Source organism: Symphalangus syndactylus, chromosome 3 (genome assembly GCF_028878055.3).
Source record: "Symphalangus syndactylus isolate Jambi chromosome 3, NHGRI_mSymSyn1-v2.1_pri, whole genome shotgun sequence".
In the NCBI taxonomy this organism is placed as follows: domain Eukaryota; kingdom Metazoa; phylum Chordata; class Mammalia; order Primates; family Hylobatidae; genus Symphalangus; species Symphalangus syndactylus.
In genome coordinates, this window is record NC_072425.2 from 104,050,805 (window position 1) to 104,071,245 (window position 20,441).

Here is a 20,441-nt window from a genome sequence, read left to right on the forward strand (position 1 = left end):
CTCTAAAAATTACTTCTAGGAACAGAACATTCTGGGTTACTGAATCTCAGGACACAAATAAATTATCTTGCTTACAAGAAAAAACACGGTAAAACTTTATTGTACATCCCAGTTAATGGGTTAAAATAAGAGAAAATATATTTTATCGTTTTCTTCCTCTTTTTTTTTTTTTGAGACAGAGTTTTACTCTGTCACCCAGGCTGGAGTGCAGTGGTGCAATCTCGGCTCACTGCAGCCTTGACCTCCTGGGCTCAGGTGATTCTCTCACCTCACCCTCCAGAGTAGCTGGGACTACAGGCACACACCACCATGCCCAGCTAATTTTTTGTATTTTTAATTGAGACAAGGTGTCGCCATGTTGCCCAGACTGGTCTCGAACTCCTGGACTCAAGCAATCTACCCACCTTGGCCTCCCAGAGTGCTGGGATTACAGGTGTGAGCCACTGCACCTGGCAAAGAAAATATATTTTGATTAATCTTTTAAATTAAATGACCATGGAGATAACTTATCCACCATAAAAGTGAGAGATGAAAAGAGATGCAGACATGTCAAAAGACATCAATACATGTGCTTATTAAAAGTATATGGTGCTGTGCTTTAAAAACCTGGAACTGAAGGTGACTTTTCTAATTACCTATGACATATGAAGTCAGTTGTCCCTAATACATTCAGAATGACACATTACGAATGAATAGATATTAGAGCTTTCTGCTCTGCTGCTTATAGAAACATCTGATGAAAGACAAGCACTTGGATATGTCACCTATGTCTTAAGAAAAGAAAATGAAAAGATAGTTGGAAAAGGTAGAGAGTCATTCTATGCTTCATGTTTTTAGTAATTCTGAGCATGAAATTATTTTTTGAAGAAAATTTCTTGTTTCTTATTTTAAAATATGTAACAAGTTTAAGCTACAGAGTTAAGAAGCTTCAGTCTTACTTGATTCAAAATGCTTATTAGTTCCTGGCAATTAAACAGCATACGCACTATCCATTTTAAGGTAATTTATCTCTAGTTTCTTCTTAGGAAAATATTTAGAAAGCCATATAGAATTTAGCAGTAGAAATGAAAATAGGGTCTATTATTTTATTTCTGCCTTCCCATTATATACTATTGAGGCTTTAAAGCATCTTTTTTTCATAATCAATTTTATAAATTACTCCTATTCATTAGCAAACAGATTAAGGGAATATTCACATTTTGAACAATGGAAATTCTCCAGAATTCCAAGACACTCATTTATTCCATATCATTTTGAATGGGTTATATACAAAGTTGTTTTGTTTTTGCACCTACAGTACGAAAACATAGAGATCCTTAATGTTATCAATGATATCTTCAATGTGTAAACAAAAAATTTATGTTTCCAGATTTTATGGCTGTCCTGCACATTTAAGTAGACCTTTGTGTCTGCTGAGTAGAATGTCATGGAAGGGGAACACATGATAGCCTGCTGAGTCTAGATCCGACACATGTATTATGTTGATAAATAACTACCATCCTCGGAAATCCACTGCACTTAGTCTCTCCTTCTCTTGCAGTGATTGCCACACTCTACTTTGTTTTCTTGTTACTGTGGAATGTTTTCTCTCCCTCTCTGGAGCATGAGTTCTTCCAGACAAGCCTGTTTTTCAGTCTTTGCTGCGTCCCCCAAGTGTCCTGCTTGTAGTTGGCTGTCAGCACAATTTTGTGGAATAAATGACTTCCAAGTGATGTAAAGCATGTTCCACTTGGGTTTTTATTATTATTATTATTATTATTATTATTTAAGTTAACCTGGCTGGGCGTGGTGGTTCACGCTTGTAATCCCAGGACTTTGGGAGGCCGAGGCAGGCTGATCACAGGGTCAGGAGTTCGAGACCAGCCTGGCCAGCATGGTGAAACCCCGTCTCTACTGAAAATACAAACAAATTAGCCGGGCATGGTGGCACATGCATGTAGTCCCAGCTACTCGGGAGGCTGAGGCAGGAGACTAACGTGAACCTAGCAGGCGGAGGTTGCAGTGAGCCGAGATTGTGCCACTGCACTCCAGCCTTGGTGACAGAGCGAGACTCCATCTCAAAAAAAAAAAAAAAAATTAACCTATACAAAATAGTTTTGTATATGAATAATTTCCAATGATTTCCCTAACAGATGTAGTAAAACACTGTTTCCAGCCCTAATTAATTAGACCGGGAGCAAGGCAGAAAACCCTGGTAAATAATTAGGCATTATTAGCTTCGTCAACAGAGTGGAGGGAAGTTTACTTAGAACTATAGGGAAACTTAACTCATGGAGCTGATTTTTGTCAATTTCTACATTGGTCTTTAGAAAAATCATGAGCAGAGTCGCACAGTATGCAGAGCTACTCTTCATGATTTGTGGTATTTTCCCTAAATTCTTTGCTAAAATATTACTGGTGTTACATACAAACATAACAAAAATGCAGTCTGTTTTAATTTAGTATAATTCCTTCACATTTTTCTGCTCTCTTCTTGGTCAAAATATATCTCTGTCTCTATCTCTATCTCCACATACTTGACTTTGTAAGCTCTCTTCCATGCCCAAATCCAGCATAGTTCCCTGTACTTTCTGAGGGACTTCTATATGTATTGCAACCAGTTGATTAACTATGCAAGAAGGCTTCCCAGATGTTGCTAGTCTCACGTTTTACTCCCCTTACGCCTTAAATGCTCATTGTAGCACCACCTTTTGTAGAATGGAATCACGTGTGATGATGTTTCGAGAGAGACAGATACTATAATAAGGTTCTTTCTAGCACTTCTTATAAATAAATGCCATTGGCTAGGTGATAGCATTTGGTTCTATGTCCCCACCCAAATCTCATCTCGAATTATAATCCCCATGTGTCAAAGGAAAGACCCATAATGCCCACGTGTCGAGGAGAGGAGGTGACTGGATCATTGGGGCAGTTTCTCCCATGCTGTTCTACTGATAGTGAGTGAATTCTCTTGAGATCTGATAGTTTTATAAGGGGCCCTTCCCCCTTCACTTTCTCCTCTCTCTTCTCCCACCATGTAAGATGTGCCTGCTTCCCCTTCTACCATGATTGTAAGTTTCCTGAGGCCTCCACAGCCATGCAGAACTGTGAGTCAATGAAACCTCTTTCCTTTATAAATTACTCAGTCTTGGCAGTATCTTTATAGCAGTGTGAAAGCGGTTTAATGAAATGTGTCCTAATAAAGATGTCGCCATTTTATTTCATGACAAATTATGGTATAGTAAAGCTTTGGTTCTTTAATCATAAAGCCATTGGGATTCTCTTTGTATGACTGAAACGTTGTGTTCATGGCCTTAAAACTACTTTTCTTCTGTTGTGTTTATTACATTTATAAGTTGTAAGGACATTCCATGGAATTCCAAGCTGTATGAATTTAGAGGCGAGCCTCCGGGAAGATAATTGATCACCAGTGGCTGTGAACCATTCTTTTGTGCAACTTTAACAGCTCAAAAGCTCATAGTTTCAGGCCTGAATGGAAGCTTGATGGTAGAGTCACCTCACCTGATGCTTGAATAATCCAATTTTCACTTCGCAGTCCCATCTTTCAAATATTTAAAGACATCATCATGTCACGCCTCCCCTCCCCAGAAACTCCTCCAAATCAGACTAAGCTAAAATTACATTATGGTCTATTTTCCTTCATGTGATACAGTTTTAAACCTCTTCGCCCATCGGATTGGACTTGGATTTGAATGCTAGCCCCATTAATTTATTATGTATGTAAAGCTAGACATGTTTTAACAATGTTTTGAACCTCAGCATTTTTTAACCTGTAAAATGGGGATAATAATACTAATAGGACTGTTAGGATGATTAACTCAAATAATCAATGCACATACCTGGTACTTAGTAAGTATTCACTTCCTTCCCATTTTTAAAGTGATTTGTAGAATGCTTGTGTTCCAGGAAGAAAGGTGTTGTGATTAAACAGTCAGAAAAATAAATAGGGTTAAGCGAAGTTACTTAGATTTTCTAATTACAAGATTTCCAGAGCTTTTAACAGGATAACATACTTTGTGAATCTCCAGATAAATATGGTTTGAAGTATTTCCCAAGTTTATTTGACCACAAAACCCTTTTTGAGTAGTACACCGAATAACATTTTGTGTTTTTCTGAATATGGTGTGAGAAAGGGTGTCCTAGTGGGATCTTTGGATGTGTTGCTTTGCCCCCTGGGCTTGTCTGGAAGTATGATTGTCCCTCTGGGTCCTAGGAGTGGCCCATGCAGGGAAATTTATTCTGAGCAAACACAAAGAGGGCAAATATTTTTCCTCTGCTTCAAGTAAGAAAATAGTCAGCAATGAGGCTTAGGTCTTTTTGTTTCATCTATGATGCTGAGGTATAGTCTTCAGGTTTGGGAAACTGAGGAATTACTGTAATGAAAATACTATGAAAAATAAACTACTAGGAAGGAGGAAAAACTGAAGATATTATGTGGTGAGCTGGGCAGAATCCAGCATGCTGTCCGCTTTCATGAAATTAAATATTTCTGTTTATATGATGGAAAATCTGTGCTGATTCATTCTCATTAAGGCTCTAGCAAGTTCATCAGAAAATGTTTATAGAGACCTTGGGGAAAACTCAACGGGGGGAATTTCCTGTTAGGGGCTGGGGGTGGGGAGCGAGTATTTTTCCCTTTATTGGGGTTTGCTTTGTTAATTGGTGTTTGAAGAAACCCCATTTCTTTCATAGTTGAAGCTAAGCAGAATTAATGTTAATTAAAAAATCATGTTAGCATTCCCAGAGCACATTCAAGCTGTTAGTTGGGAAAAGCCTTGTCCAAAACACTTCTCTCATGGCTTTGTTTGTATGGGGAACTGACTGGTGAGGAGTTTCACCAGGATAAGAGAGGGAGCTGCCAGTTTATTTCTGGAACATAGAAGGATGTGTTTCAAAAGACACTCAAAATAAAGAACACACCAAAATGTACCGGAAGTGGTTTGGTTTTCTGTTTTTTTAAAGCAAGGATGGAGCCATGCTTGAGACCTGTAAAACAGGATGCCGTACTCGAGTGTGTGTTGGGTGGAAATGGGTAGGGAAGGGTGAGCCTTGGCCTGTGATTGTCAGTATTCTAAAAAATGTACGGTTTTTAAACTTTACTATTTGAAGCAGACTATCTTTTTACTTGCCTGTAGAAATCTGTACGGGGGTCTTTCCATTTAATCTTCTTTAAGGACTATTTTACTTCACACACAGAGGACTTCAATAAATAGATACATTGCCATCTAATCCCTGAGGTCTGTGTATTTCCTTTGGGTATAATTAACTTCGGTGCCTTACTAGACCTAAACAACCACCTCAGACAGTACTGAGGGGAAAAGCAAAATCCTGAATATATTTTTCTGCGGGTTCTGGAGCCCACTGATTATTTTTTTAAGGTATGAGTTACATATTATAGAATGAGAATGTCTAATATTGAGTTACATTTAGGTAGAAGTCAACTGTCACTAATAGCCATTCTGAAACGTGAAATGATTTTCCAACTCAATGAAAATAATCATTTGATTATTTATTCATTGATGTATTCCTCATTTCACTTTAAAAACATCTGAAGAGGCTTATAACGAAGATTACATAGAAAATCAGTTTGATAATGTAAACCCAGAAATTGCAAATGGGATCTGCAGAAAGAGGTGGTAGCAAACCTGCTAATATGGCAGGCTAGTGCGGCTGTTCCAGCTGAGCATCCATTTTGATTTTGAGCTTCCTGAAAGGCAGAATTAGAAGGCAAACATTCTTGAATTATCTCCATTAGAACTGAAGAAACACAAACAAATTCTTATTTGAACGCAAGTTTCTCTGGCACTAAATTCTAAAGGAAAGAAATTTCTTCACATGTGCTTTTTTAAAGCATGTGATTTCTCTTTTGAAAATTATTTTTAGGCACACAAATGATTTGTGAATACATTTAAACAACACAGAAGTATGTAGATTAAGAAGTTCAGGTTCTCCTTTACCCTTTCAACTTCATCCTCCCACCTGGAGTCTGGTGTGTGACATCTCTGAACTTTTTCTAAGACCCCCTTTATTTCCTACCACTTGCCCCATGTGTATCAAATACATCATATACAGGGATCATATAAATGGATTATTCTTCAGCTTACTTTTATTTATTTATCTATGCTTTGATGATCATCCATATCAATATAAATAGTGGTATCTTGTTTTGTAAAACTCCTATACGGATGTTCTAAGATTTACCAAACATTCTCCTATGTTTGAATTATTTGCAATTTTTCTTCCTTTGTTTGTTTTTTTGAGAACAGGGTTTGGCTCTGTTGCCCAGGCTGGAGTGCAGGGGCATGAACACAGCTCACTGCAGCCTCGACCTCCTGGGCTCAAGCGATCCTCCCACCTCAGCCTCCCAAGTAGCTGAGGCTGGCTAACTTTTAAATTTTTTGTAGAAACCGGGGTCTTGCCATGTTTCCTGGAATGGTCTCAAACTCCTAGGCTCAAGTGATTCTCCCACCTTGGCCTCCCAAAGTGCTGGGATCATAGGTGTGAGCCACAGTACCCGGCCACAATTTTTAAATATTACAAATAATGCCATAATAAACACCATGTGCATGTGTTTAAAAATTTTTGTTTGGTGGATATGATAGACACTTAGAAGTAGGAAAACACGGTCAGAAGGTATATGCATAACAAAAATGACAAAGGGAGACTTTGTGATTAAGGGCAACGAGTTCTCAAAATCAGTAATTCTCAAATTTTTGGTATGGGTGTGTTCCTGTAGGTGTCATGCTCTTTGGAGGACCTTCTTACCTACCGCTGAAGATAATTCTATCATATGAACACTTTTCCTATCATACCAGATGACATTTGAAGTAGGCAATAAGATAAAGAATCATAATTTCACATCTCAAAGAAGCCAACCTGGCCTACCAGGATCAGCTGCTCCTAAGGATTTGTGTTTTCAATATCTTGTGACTCGTTCATTTTGTTCTTGACTATCAGCATTTATGAGCAGATAAATAACACCTGTAAATAAGAAAATACTTGAAAAAAATACTTGAGTATTTTTTTCATTCAAAGCAAAAAAGATATCTGTTGCTGGATCTTAGAAGTAGAAAAATCTAAGTTTGGCACGTTGCAAAGGGAATCATTTGAGAAAGAGTGCTCTAGATTAAGTCGATGACAAAATAAGAAATGAGTTGTTATATATAATACCACCACTGAAAGACCCACGTTAAATTTTTAGCCAGTACTCCTTCAAAAAGATATGATATCCAAAAGGACTTTATAACAAATTTTAGGTGAATTCCAGACTGATACATCTTTAAGATTTTCTTAATTATTTATATAGTCCTGAAATTTACATCCTGCTTCCAAATCAGTTCATTTAAATATACACGAGCAAGTTTTGCTTCTGTTTGAATAAACTCACATCTTTGGCTGGTATTTCTGACTTTTTTTTATATTGTCTGAGAATTAGAATGACTCCTTCCAGACAGGGATCTAAACAATTCTAAAGAAATACTGAATAAACAGAGAGCCGCAGAAGCAGACTATAGTGTGTTAAACAATTCTGAGGTTATTCCTGGTACAACTTGCGCATAAAGGAAACAGAACTTCAGTCTTAAGGTAAACATTGGCATCTATCAAATGCACACATCTTATCCTCTCTGAATTTGATGCCTTCTGAAAGGGAAGATTCAATGTGAGTTGTAATCTGCAGAAGGCTTTGAGATTTAAGGCGTTCAACAATTCCACTTATCTAGTTCCCCTCTTTCAGCCCCCTTTTACCAGCTTCCTAGATTAGCCTCATTCATTAATTATTCTGGTCATACTTTGAGTAAAAGAGGAGAAAATGCAATGGCAGCCAATCACTTCAGAACTATAGACTTCACAAAAAAGACAAAGAATGGGTATCCCCAACAAGCATGTTTATTTACAATACCCATAACTATAGAATACCTCCAAAAATATGCCCTTGGTCTTTTTGTTTTCTAAGCAGGTATGTAGTTGATTAGATGCTTTTAAGGATTTTAAATGTTAATACGTATGAACATGTCTGTCCTTTATCCTATTCATATTTCCATATGATATTTTCAGAGATTTTGACTTGGGGGATTTGAGGTGGGGAAATTCTGATTCAGGGTCATTGACTTAGATAGTATCTTCATTCTCAGATCTCTGATTTCTTATAGAAATCATTCTCCTCATCTGGCTGGTCTTTTAAGACCAGAATCCAGTGATGATCACCAAGAATGAACAAGAGAGAATTGTGTCGCTAACTCGCTCTCCTCCCAGTTTTCCTTGGATTTGCACACTCACTTAGTAATTTGAACCCTATGGCATGGCATTGCATTCCTGAAAACTGACTTTTATGTCTGCATGCTTTTACTAATATTACTTATTTCTGGGCACAATGGTGCATGCTTGTAGTTCAAGCTACTCGGGAGGCTGAAGGAGAATGATTGCTTGAGACCAGGAGTTCAAGGCCCGCCTGGGCAATGTTGCAAGACCCTGTCTATTAAAAAAATTACCTATGATTACCCCCCTCCCCCAGCTCACACTGATTCATCTATATAGGCAAAAGCTGGTCTGGGCTTTATTCTGGATTTATTTTGAATTCTAGGTCATGTTTTCCACCACAACCATAGCACCAAGATTGATAGGGATCCTAGCGTATCTCTTACATCTACTTATGAAACCGACTCTATGACCATTTAGCAAATTCCAAAGTTTCCTCATTTATGTAGTGGAGTTACTACTGACACTCCTCAGAGATGTGTTGTGAGGATTAAATAAGGTAATATACACAAAGAACTTAGCATAATTCTGTAAACAAGGGTCAATATCCCATAGTTATCTGAGAGGAAAAAAAGCCAGATACAAAATAACTCCTGAAGTTCATTGAGGCAGAATTTCAATGAAGGCTCATTTGCTCTTCTCTCTCCCCTCCTTGGGTTTTAATTCTTCTTATGTAATATAAAAGTAGGAAAATGAGGTTGCAAAAAGACTAACAGTTCTCAACATTATCACCATCTAATGCTCCCCAGTTTGTAAGATGAATGATGTACATTAAGCATCTACACCAAACAACCTCTGGGAGGCACACAAACTAGCTGGAATCCAGTGTGAGAGTGAAAAAGCAAAGCTACCTTTGGACACTGTACAGTTATTGTGGTTAGAATGACATTAGGAATGATGCAATAGGCTGGCCTCCCTCCATCAATTTATAAAGGATCCCTTTGATATTATCTTAATTTACTTTCAGGACCTGGCCTAATACATTGTACGTATTCACATGGTTTTGGCTAGCCTCCAGCAGAACAAGCAGTACAAGACAGTCTGGAGAAGTATTTACCCAACCAGTTAAAAGTCCAGTTTCTGAGATACAGCATCAGCCTGCTGAACATCCAATTAGATCCCACAAGATCTCTACCCTCCAATGACTTAAGGCCTAAAGTGGTGCAGCACATTCTGGACTCATTGATTAACTCAAACAGTTTTTGTCCTACTTCTCCATTATGACGGCATTCCTCAGCATCAGAATTACAACTTTTTTGGTAGTCCAAGGCTGGCAACATCTGAAGACCTTTAAATAACCTGTTTGCCTCCGCCTCATTCCTTCTCCACCTTATTCTTGGTAGATGTTGACAGTTCTAACATTATAGCATGGGCAGTCTTACCACTTAATCTAACCCAGTTTAAATCTTATAAGTTCTTTTTAAATCATACATTCTTGAATAATAGAAAAATGACCTGGAAAAAGGCATTTTTGGCAACTGAGATCATATTAGAAGCTGATATGAACCATTCCATGTTTACGTCCACCAAATAGCTTAATAGTCTATCTAGTGGGTATTGAATATGCTGCTCCTCAACCTTGTGTAATTGTACTTTTACATCCTGTGCCTCTCAAGCTTCTGCAATCAATAATTTTGTGTCTTTCATAAGTTCTACTATCTAGGACAATGTGAGTAGCACAGATGAGGCAGAGAATGGAGAAAAGATTCCAAGAGCTTCTTGGATCAGAAGTAGGTCTATCAGATGCTGTAAGATCAGGGGACACCTTCATTGTATAATCTACCCAAATGCAGTGTTTAAAGGACTGAACTATTTACTCAGCACATTCATTTGACAAATAGTTCTGGAGAGTTTATAATACACAGGATACCATATTAAAAACTGAAGATGAATGAGCAAAACTAGACATAAGTCCTCAACTTGATATATCATGGAGTGAGGAACACATATATTAATCAAATACAACTTACACACGTAAATGCAGAATTGTGGTAAGGGCTTCAAAGTAAAGGTATATGGGACAATGAGAATTCAAATCTTCTTCAATTTCTATCAGATATCTAGTGACAACAGACCACCATCATCACAGACTTTTTATTATCAAAATGCCTTCTTTTCAGTTGGTCCTAACTAGCTACTTCAATGATACTTCTCTTTTGGGTGTTTAAACAGGTTTCTGTTTGTTGCTTTTTTTTTTTTTTTTTTTTTTTTTTGAGGTAGGGTCTCATTCTGTTGCCCAGGCTGGAGTGCAGTGGTATAATCACAGCTTACTGTAGCCTCGACCTCCTTGGCTCAAGCAATCCTCCCACCTCAGCCTCCTGAGTGGCTGGGCCACAGGTGCACACCACCACACATGGCTAGTTTTTTAATGTTTTAAATTTATTATTATTATTATTTTGAGTTGGAGTTTCACTCTTGTTACCCAGCTGGAGTCCAATGGTGGAATCTCGGCTCACTGCAACCTCTGCCTCCTGGGTTCAGGTGATTCTCCTGTCTCAGCCTCCTGAGTAGCTGGGATTACAGGCACCTGCCACCACACCCAGCTAATTTTTGTATTTGTAGTAGAAGTGGAGTTTCACCATGTTGGCCGGGCTGGTCTTGAACTCCTGACCTCAGGTGATCCACCCACCTCAGCCTCCCAAAGTGCTGGGATTACAGGTGTGAGCCACTGCGCCTGGTCTAGTTTTTTAATTTTTTTGTAGAGATGAGGTCTCACTATGTTGCCCAGGCTGGTCTTGAACTCCTGGACTCAAGCTATTCTCCGACCTCAGGCCCTTAAGGTGCTGAGATCACAGGTGTGAGTCACCGTGCATGGACTAAATAGGTTTTAATGCATTCACTAAATAGTTCATTTCGTACCATGCTATGCATGATCTCAGGTAACCATAATTACTTGAATATTTATAAGAACATCTTCTATTTTTATGAAGGTGTGTGTTCCTTGGTATGACAGGGTTGTGCAATAAAATATTTTGGTAGAATGAGGAGAGTCCCAACTTGTAGACCCATTTTGAAAAACTAAAACAAAACTGTATTAATCTTTTCCTGCATTGCTGTAAAGAAATGTCTGAGACTGGGTAATTTGTTAAAAAAAGAGGTTTAATTGGCTCGTGGTTCCACAGGCTGTACAGGAAGCATGGCTGAGGAGGCCTCAGGAAACTTTCAATCATGGCAGAAGGCAAAGGGGAAGCAGGCATGTCTTATATGACTGGAGTAGGAGGAAAGGGGGGAGGTGTGACACACTTTTAAACAACCAGATCTCGTGAGAACTCACTCAATATCATGAGAACAGCACCCAGGGGGATGGTGTTAAACCATTAGAAACTGCCCCCAGGATTCAATCACCTCTAACCAGGCCCCACCTCCAACACTGAGGATTACAATTGAACGTGAGATTTGGGTAAAAATATAGATCCAAACCCAACTGATTTCTGCCAGAGCAAGTAGATAAACCAAATATCTTCTGCACCAATGCCCACTAGTGTTACCTCTTGACAACAGAATAACTATTATTACTTTCTTCCTTAGGTTAATTTGATAAACCAATATCATCTCTCCCTCCAAGCAAAATATTCTCTTCCTAAGTGCTTCCCTCCCCCCACACTTCTCCACCTCTTATTGCCCTTTTAGGAAACCAAGTTCATGGATCGAATTTCAGTTATTCTTCCAGATGACAAATGCATTTATTTATTTCCTTGTTTTCCCATTAATTCATTCAACACTTGAGTGTTGCCAGTGGCTAAGTTCTAAGACTTAGAACTTCTCTCAAGGCTTTCATCATCTCGGTGACACAAACCTTTACAAAATTTTATCAAGCAGCAGGGTGGGCCTTAATAAAAATGTGTATAAAGCATAGAGGTGATAGAATAGCAGCAGTAAGTGGTAGTAGGTGTTAGGAAGATTTCTTGGTGAAGGAGAAGGAATGTAAATACTCCAGGAAGCCAAAGGGTACATTAGGGAGGGACTTACTAGGCAAAGGCACACCATCATCTGCAAAGACTGAGGCCTAAAATAGCACGGTGAACTACGGATGAAGAATTAAGTCCAAGGAACAAGTGCACCAGAAGACACTGGAGAGAAGGAAGCAAGGGCCAAATTATGGGGAGTTTTATTTGTCATGTGACCAGCCCAGAAGTTACTGTGTAGGCAAAAGGGAAACCATGGAAGGGGTTTAGGCAGGAGAGTAAAATATCGACACTTGTATATTTAAAGGATAATTTTGGTGGCAACTGGAGAATGAATTGGGAGTGAGGAAGGCTACAAACGAGGTCCAGTTACCCTGCTGTCAGAATCCCAGGCAGGAAACGGTAAGCCTGAACTAAGGCAGTGGCCAAAGGAATGCAGAAAGAAGGTACACTTCGGCTGGGCACGGTGGCTCATGCCTGTAATCCCAGCACTTTGGGAGGCCAAGGCGGGTGGATCACGAGGTCAGAAGATCGAGACCATCCTTGCCAACATTGTGAAACCTCAGCTCTACTAAAAATACAAAAATTATCTGGGCATGGTGGCACTTGCCTGTAGTTCCAGCTACCAGGGAGGCTGAGGAAGGAGAATTGCTTGAACCCAGGAGGCAGAGGTTGCAGTGAGCCAAGACTGCGCCATTGCACTCCAGCCTGGGTGATAGAGTGAGACCCTGTCTCAAAAAAAATAAAAAATAAAAAAATTAAAGAAGGTACATTTGAGAAAAGTTTACAGAATCAAGAAAACTTGGCAACTGATTGGATGTGGGAGATGAGGAAGAAAGAGAAAACTAGGTCTACCCTTGTGTTTGGGAGAAAGGTGGATGTTAGTTTTAAAACACAAAAGGTACCTCTGAGAGAACCTTGACAATCAGAAACCAGGTGTAATTTTCTATCTAATAACTTAATAACTTTCCTTCTACATGATCTCATAGTTGGGTGGACCCACGATAGACTCCTTATCGCCCAGACCAGCACCTAGTTCAAGTTTTCAACGACTGCATACTGGACAGCTTTAAAAAAATACTAATACCTGGATCTGTACCCAATTTATGCAGGTGCAATCTAGACATTGGTGTTCATTAAGGTCTCAGTGACTGTAAAATGCCATCACTGCTCCAGAGGTTTCCTTAGATTTAAAACACCTACTACTTACTTAAATGCTTACTCTTCTGATTGGCCAAACACCATACCCTTCTCTTACTCTAGTAAGCTATCAAAGAATTGGAAGTGCAGGTATTAGTGGGCCCTTGGCTCTGAAGGAGAAAAATCTTGGCCCTTAGAACCCAGAAAAGATGTGTTCCAGAAGGCCAGGCCTGAACTCTCTGGTCATGCTAGACTCTCTGAGGACCAGCGCTCTCACCAAACCTGGCTCCACCAGGGGATGCGTGGCCTGGTGGGATCGAGGGTTGAGGCTTGAGGGGAGTGTCATGCCAGGGACACGGATTGAGGACACGGACTGTGAAAGTCTGCTTCTCAGTTGACTCATAAACCTGGCAACCACACAGCTGAAAGTCTTTCAGACAGCAAGGCATATTGGGTTCCTAGTGCTGCCGTAACGAAGTACCCACAATCTGGTTGGTTTAAAACAACAGAAATTTTTTCCGTTACAGTTCTGTAGTCTAGAGGTTCAATATCACGGTTTTGGAAATGCCATGTGTCCTCACCAGGTTGTAGGGATGAATCTTTCTTTGCTCTTCTCAGCTTCTGGTGATTGCTGGCCGGGAGTGTTCTTTGAAGCCACATATTCCAGCCTCTGCCTCCATCTTCACGTGATCTTTATCCTTGGGTATATCTGTGTGTCCAAGTTTCACACTTCTTCTTATAAGGATAGCTTATAAGCCCTAATCCATTATTACCTCATCTTAAGTTGATTACATCAACAAATACCCTATTTCCAAATATAGTCACATTCAGAGGTACTGGGGTTTAGGACTTGAACATATTCTAGGGAACAAAATATACCCACAATACAAAAAGACTACTTGTGTTGTCTGTTTCCTGGGAGAAATTCCTCCTGCTGCCTCTCACTGACATCTTGACTTTTCAGGTTGTGACCTCAGTTTGCTGACTACATAATTGCCTGTCCTGCCATCCCTCAAACCCCCACCAGCACCTCCATATCTCAGATCAAAAGAGCCACAGATATTTTTCAGAAGTAGAAATAATATTATAGAGGACATCTGCTGTGTATACGTATTTACAATAGATGTATTTTATGAATGGGGAGAGTTCTGGGACTCTTTTCCCCCAAGTCTGTCTGCTCTGGAAACGAGTATCTAACTTTATTCTTATTTTAACTTCTGACCTGAACATACCACAGATATCTCTGACTCAAATTCTGTCCTGGTTGACCACCTCTCTCTCCTTTTCTACTTTGTCTTCTCACTTTTCCTTCTCTTTAGTTGCTTCTCACCAATACAACAGCCTCACTTCTGAACCGGCAAAGCTTCTTAAACCCTAAGGTGGAAAGTCTTGGCCCACCTTAAACTCTGACTTAAACCCTGTTTTTTTCCGTAATGAATGTAAGCAGCAAGTCACAAAGATAAAAATTAAACCGTATCTCCTTTCCTATTTGGTGACCCTTTATGCTATCAGCTTACTTTTCTGCACAGATATAAAAATGTACCTCAAGATGTGGATCCATCCCATAATTTGTATTGTCACTTGCCTTGAATCCAGATAGGATCCCTCCAAGCCAATCCCACTTCTTCCTTGATCTGAGGCCCTGTCCTCCAGTTGCTGTGTAGAATCGGGTTGGAGGACTTGGTACTGACTACATGAAAGGCAGCCTTCTATTTTTATATTTGTTCTTTTGCATTAGAAATCCTAAGGGATTGTTTGTTCATGTCTCACTGGGCCCATAACTGAAATACTACTGGGAGATTTCCCCATGTTTACTGACCATTAGATTCACTGCTGTCTATTTCTGGCCCTGAGGTAATTTTTTTCTGTGAACTTGAACAAATAACCTCTATTTTCCTTTCCTTATAAAATGATATACTTATTGCCTACGCATGTTTTGGGCTTAACAAGGTTGTTACCAAATGATTACCTATGAAGCTGAATCATAAAACATTTTATGCTTATTTTTATTGGCTGTACTACAGTACACTTCAATTCAGAAGCCATTTATTTATTTATTGCTCACCGACAATGTACCCAGCATTGTGCTACATGTTATTGGTAGTCTATGGCTTGTTAGGAAAATAGTAATGTTCAGTATGTACCTGACTGATCAACATGTAAGATATGGTCCCTGTTTTCAAGTAATCAACAACTTCTATGGTCAGTAGTACTTTGTATTTTGAGGAAAAAGTAATTAGTTAAATAAAATGTTATCAGACAAGTGTAGGCATTCGCAATGGTAAGAGCTAAGAAAAGGAGAAGGGACTTAATACGTATTCAATATTTTACCAACATTATTCAACTTTGTCCTCATCACAAGATTGTAAGGTATCATCTCCATTGCCAGAAGAAGAAACTGAGGCTCAGAGTGGTTTGGTGACTTGCCCAAGTTTACACCTAGTAAGTGGGGAATGAAAGTTTAATGGCAAATGCATTTAATGTACGTCAGTTTAACTATAAAGTTGGTGCTTTCATTGCTACACTAGTTTGCTAAGGCCAGATGCCAAACCCCAGAGCATGATTCCTTTGTTCAGTTATCTTTACTGCTGTTGAATTAGAAGTCTTGAGATTCTTCTGCTAATACATAACCTGACTCTGGGAGGAAGAGCTTAGCGTGCCTACAGTGTGATGATCCACCTTCTTAGCTGACCAGTGAAATCTTCTTTTCTCATTTTACAGACTGCCTTTTGCCTGTGTTATCCACTCCAGTCATTATCTCTATGCTGCTTCTTCTCATGGCTCCCTTCTGGACATTTCTACCTGGAGAGGTCTCAAAGCTAGCACATCCCAAATTAAACTCATTATCTTCTCACCTTTCCTCCTTTCACTCTAAGGCTGGGGAAACCTTGCTTCTTCTCCATCTTCCATGTTACCTTCTAGGTCAGTGTCATCATCAGCCAAAGTTGTTCAAGATAGGAACCTCTTCTAGTCCCACAGTCATCAAGTCCCATAGAATCTGCCTGGATACCTCCCACTCCTGCCCCTTCCACATCGCTGCTGTCATCACATTCCAGGCTCTCATGACCTGTCACTGGGAAAATTATAAGAGCATGGGTCTCGCTAGCTGTGTTCTCATTCATTCTCCCCTCTTTCTTTACCCCCTCACATCCCTGACACACACACACGTGCATGTGCGTGCACGCACATGCGCGTTTGGATGGCAGAACATAGCCTGAGTCAACTCCAATCGGTTTCATCAGCCATTCCCTCTACCCTGACAGCTCTAGACTCCAGTGAAGTCTCTCACTCTTTCTACAAACTGTCTTTGTAGCCTCCAATAAATATTCCTGTTTTTCTCCCAACTAAACTACATATCCTCGGAAAATGAACTTGAGTGTAACTACCTGGTGAAGTCTTCTTGACTCCTCTTGACTCTTTGAGACAGAGTTAGTTCCATCTTCCTCTGTTTTCTCTCCCACCTCATACACCTCATGCCCCTATTAATACTTTTAACATATTATGGCCATTTTTATTGTACTTATGATGCCCCTATAATCTGAGTGCTTCTTAACAGGAGGGCCATTTCATTTGCATCCTCTTTATCATGAAATATTTTAGCTATTCATAAAAGTATAGCAAATAATATAATGAACACCAGTGGATCCACCTTCTGGTTTTGTCATATAAAAAGATGTTTTTTAGTAACAGAATACTACAGATGGATTGAAGACCTCTGTGTACCTTTTCCCTTTCCATTCCCTCTCTTGCCAGAAGTATCCACTACCGTGGATGTGCTGTCACTTCACCCATGTGTGTTTTGACATTTATTACATACAGATGTATCCATAAACAATAATGCAGGGTTTTTTTTTTTAGAAGTTTTTAAAAGTGATGATGACATCATGCTGTGTGTATCCTCCTGCAATTTGAAGTTTTCTTTTTGCTCACTATTGTGTTTTTGGAATTTAGCCACATAGGTAGATGTGGCACTCATTCATTAATTTTAACTACTGCATAATATTTTTTATGAGCATAAGCCCAATTTATCTCTTCTTTCATAGCTTGATAAGCCTTTTCTGATTTTGCATGTCCATGCTTCCTTGAGCAGCTATGAGGGTTTCTCTAGGGTATACAAGCTGTGGGTGAAAGGTATGTCTTTCACCTCAAGACATACCATCACCTTGTTTCTTGCAGGACTTATACTTATTGATATTCCTACCAGCAGTGTAGAGCATTCCCTTGCTCACTGTTACCCCAATTGCTTAGCAAGAATCTAGCGCACAAGAGATGCATTATACCTCCTAACGGTAACTGAAGGAATGAGTGAACAGTGCTTGAATTTATAAAAAGTCAGCCAAAAGAAGCAGAAATACAAGTACTTTTACTGAAATCACCAACAATAGGAATTCTAGACCCGTGCTATTTAAATGTAAGTTAGTTAAATCAAATTAAGTTAAAGATTCAGTTCCTTAGCTCATGAGCCACATTTCATATGCTCAGTAGCCACTTGTGGTTAGTGGCTCCTGGCTGCCACACTGCACAGCACAGATGTAGACCACCTCCACCATGGCAGAAAGTCCCAGTGGACTATGCTGGTCTAGACCTTTCTTTTCTCCTCCCTTTGCCCTGTTCCGACCTACCTTAAGCACCTAATATTTTCCCAGTACCTTCTAGATGCCTAGAATTCCCACCAAGTGTGCTTTCCTCGGCTGGAATTCATAATTCATGGCTCCTCATCTGATTTTCTTTAAAAAATGGTAGTAAAACATACATAACATAAAACTTAACATTTTAACCATTTTAAGTGTACAGCTCAGTGGCATTAAGTAAAATCACCTTGTGCAACCATTATCGCCATTCATCTCCAGAACATTTTCCTCTTCCAAACTGAAACTCTGTTCCAATTAAACACTAACTCACCATGCTGCCATCCTCCAACCCCTGACAACTATCATCCAATTTCCTGTCCCTATGAATGTGATTCCTGTGGGTACCTCATATCAGTGGAATCATACAATATTGTCCTTTTGTATCTGGCTTAGCATAATGTCATCACGGTTCATTTGTGTTGTACCATGCATCAGAATTGCATTCTTTTTAAGGCTGAATGGTATTCCGTTGTATGTGTACACCACTCTTCATCGGATTTTATATTTTCTTTTCCACTCAGGTATCAACTGGGTGACTGCCCAGCCAAATGAATGCAATCCATAGCATTAACAAAGGCTACAGGCTTAACTCAATGGCCCCCAGATAATAACATTACAGTGTGGAGTGCTGGGCAGAACGATGGGACAGGAATGAGGATTTCTGGCTTCTGGTTCCCAGACTGCTGGGCTACAGCGGGTGGCCTTCCAAAGTTACCTTAACTTTCAAGCATCAGTTTCCTTATCTAATCAAAAAAATAAATAAATAAATAAATAAAGGCCTTTCTGTTATTCTAAAATTCTGTGGTTTTTGGAGGACTCTTCAGTGCATTGACTCAAAATCAATAAGGAAAGTGGATATGAAGGCATTATAGCAAAATGAGTAAGGGAAATATTTTAGGAAAGAGTGCTGTCTAAAACTTTCCAATTCTATACACACACAAAAAGGAGGCAGCTTACACTATGAGTAAGGCCATATGCATTAGACATTTCTATGCCTAATGTCTCCCTGTCTAGAGTCAAGGGCAGGGTCTTGGAAAATTCTTACCTATTTTACTTAACTTTCAACTTTCTGTTAGGCCTCTGGGATATTCCAAATCTTCTTTGATTTTGTTTGTTTTGTTTTTCCAACTTAGTTTCATAGAATATTTCAAAATAGGAACTAAATTCAACATTTTTTATATTGATTATTGATTTTCTTCTATATTATTATTATTCTCTAGTTTATTTCCTTTTACATTTTGCATTTATAAATGATTCTCTAATCTTTACCCTGTTGAAATGCATTTGTTTCCAACTATAATTAAGAACTGCCCCAGAAGATAAATAGTAGAGATGTGGAGAAAAAAGGCAGAGATTGATTATACTCCTGCTGTAATCTGGCTGGGGAATGACATGGAAAGGAGGGAAAGAACTTTGATGGCCTCACATTCCCACTTTTCCTAGATTTCATCCTGTCTTTATATATACCTGTATTACCATTGTATTTCTGACTACTCCTTACATGGATTCTAGGCAAAATAAACCAACATATATATTTTGCATTATGGCCACATTTTATGTATATGCTTTGAGGATTTAGCCAGGTGCATGCATATGGCCCTAATTCATTAATTTTAACTGTTGCATGGTGTTATGTTATGAACATAGTGCAATTTATTTATTTGTTCTTCTTTGATGGTTAGGCTGTTTTCAATTTGTCATTGTATATTTCTCCATGAACACATATGAGGGTGCTCTCAAAACCTTATGCTTTACCCAGTTTAGGAAATTTGCTTGCCGTGTTTTTTGGGACAAAATTTCTATGGACTCCAAAGAGTTCATTCATTCAACAGATAAAAACTGAGTATCTATAGTGTACAGAGATAAGGAAAAGCAAAGATAAAATCCCCGTTCTCAAGAAAGGACCATTGGAATGGGATAATAATCAAATAATAGAATAAAGAAATATAACATTGCAAGGGTAATGAATAATTTGAAGAAAAGGTCCGTCATCCTGTAAGAGCATAGAACAGGGAGAACCTGCTTGACTCAGGGTATCAGTGTTGGTTTTCCCATAGTCATATTTGGTCTGAAAGGGGAAAGGGGAATGAGTAAGACTTGGCCTAGTAAGAAATATGAGGTCTGGGCTGGGCTGGGCTGGGAAAGCCTCAGAAGCAGAGGGAACAGCAAGCAGACAGGCCTTGAGCTGGAGGAGGAAGTAGATGATTTAGAGAGAAGGCCCATGTGGCTGGAACAAAGAGTGATGGAAAGGAAGATGTGAGAAAAACTCAAGAACTAGAACTAGATGGGATGGAGAACGCAGGACATTTGACTTACATCCTAAAATGAGGGAATGCTATGAGCTGGTTTTAAGCTAGGAAGATATACTAGCAGATTTGGGTTTCAAAACAACAAACTCACTGGCTCCTATATGGTGAAGGCTTTGTGGGGATCTTGGTTCCAGTTATGGTGAATACATGTGGCTGAAGATAAACCTCTTGTAGTCACTGGCAGGACTCACCCATTCCCT

The 20,441-nt window shown here is 39.3% G+C and overlaps 1 long non-coding RNA gene across 1 annotated transcript; it reads right to left on the bottom strand.

Moving 5' to 3' along the window:
- Positions 1–5,638: 5,638 nt before the first annotated feature.
- Positions 5,639–14,210, bottom strand: LOC129478372 (uncharacterized). The gene is made up of 3 exons (XR_008656415.2): positions 13,883–14,210; positions 6,877–6,981; positions 5,639–5,707 (listed from the first exon to the last, which is right to left on the bottom strand). It is a non-coding gene; the product is annotated as an uncharacterized lncRNA (long non-coding RNA).
- Positions 14,211–20,441: the final 6,231 nt, after the last annotated feature.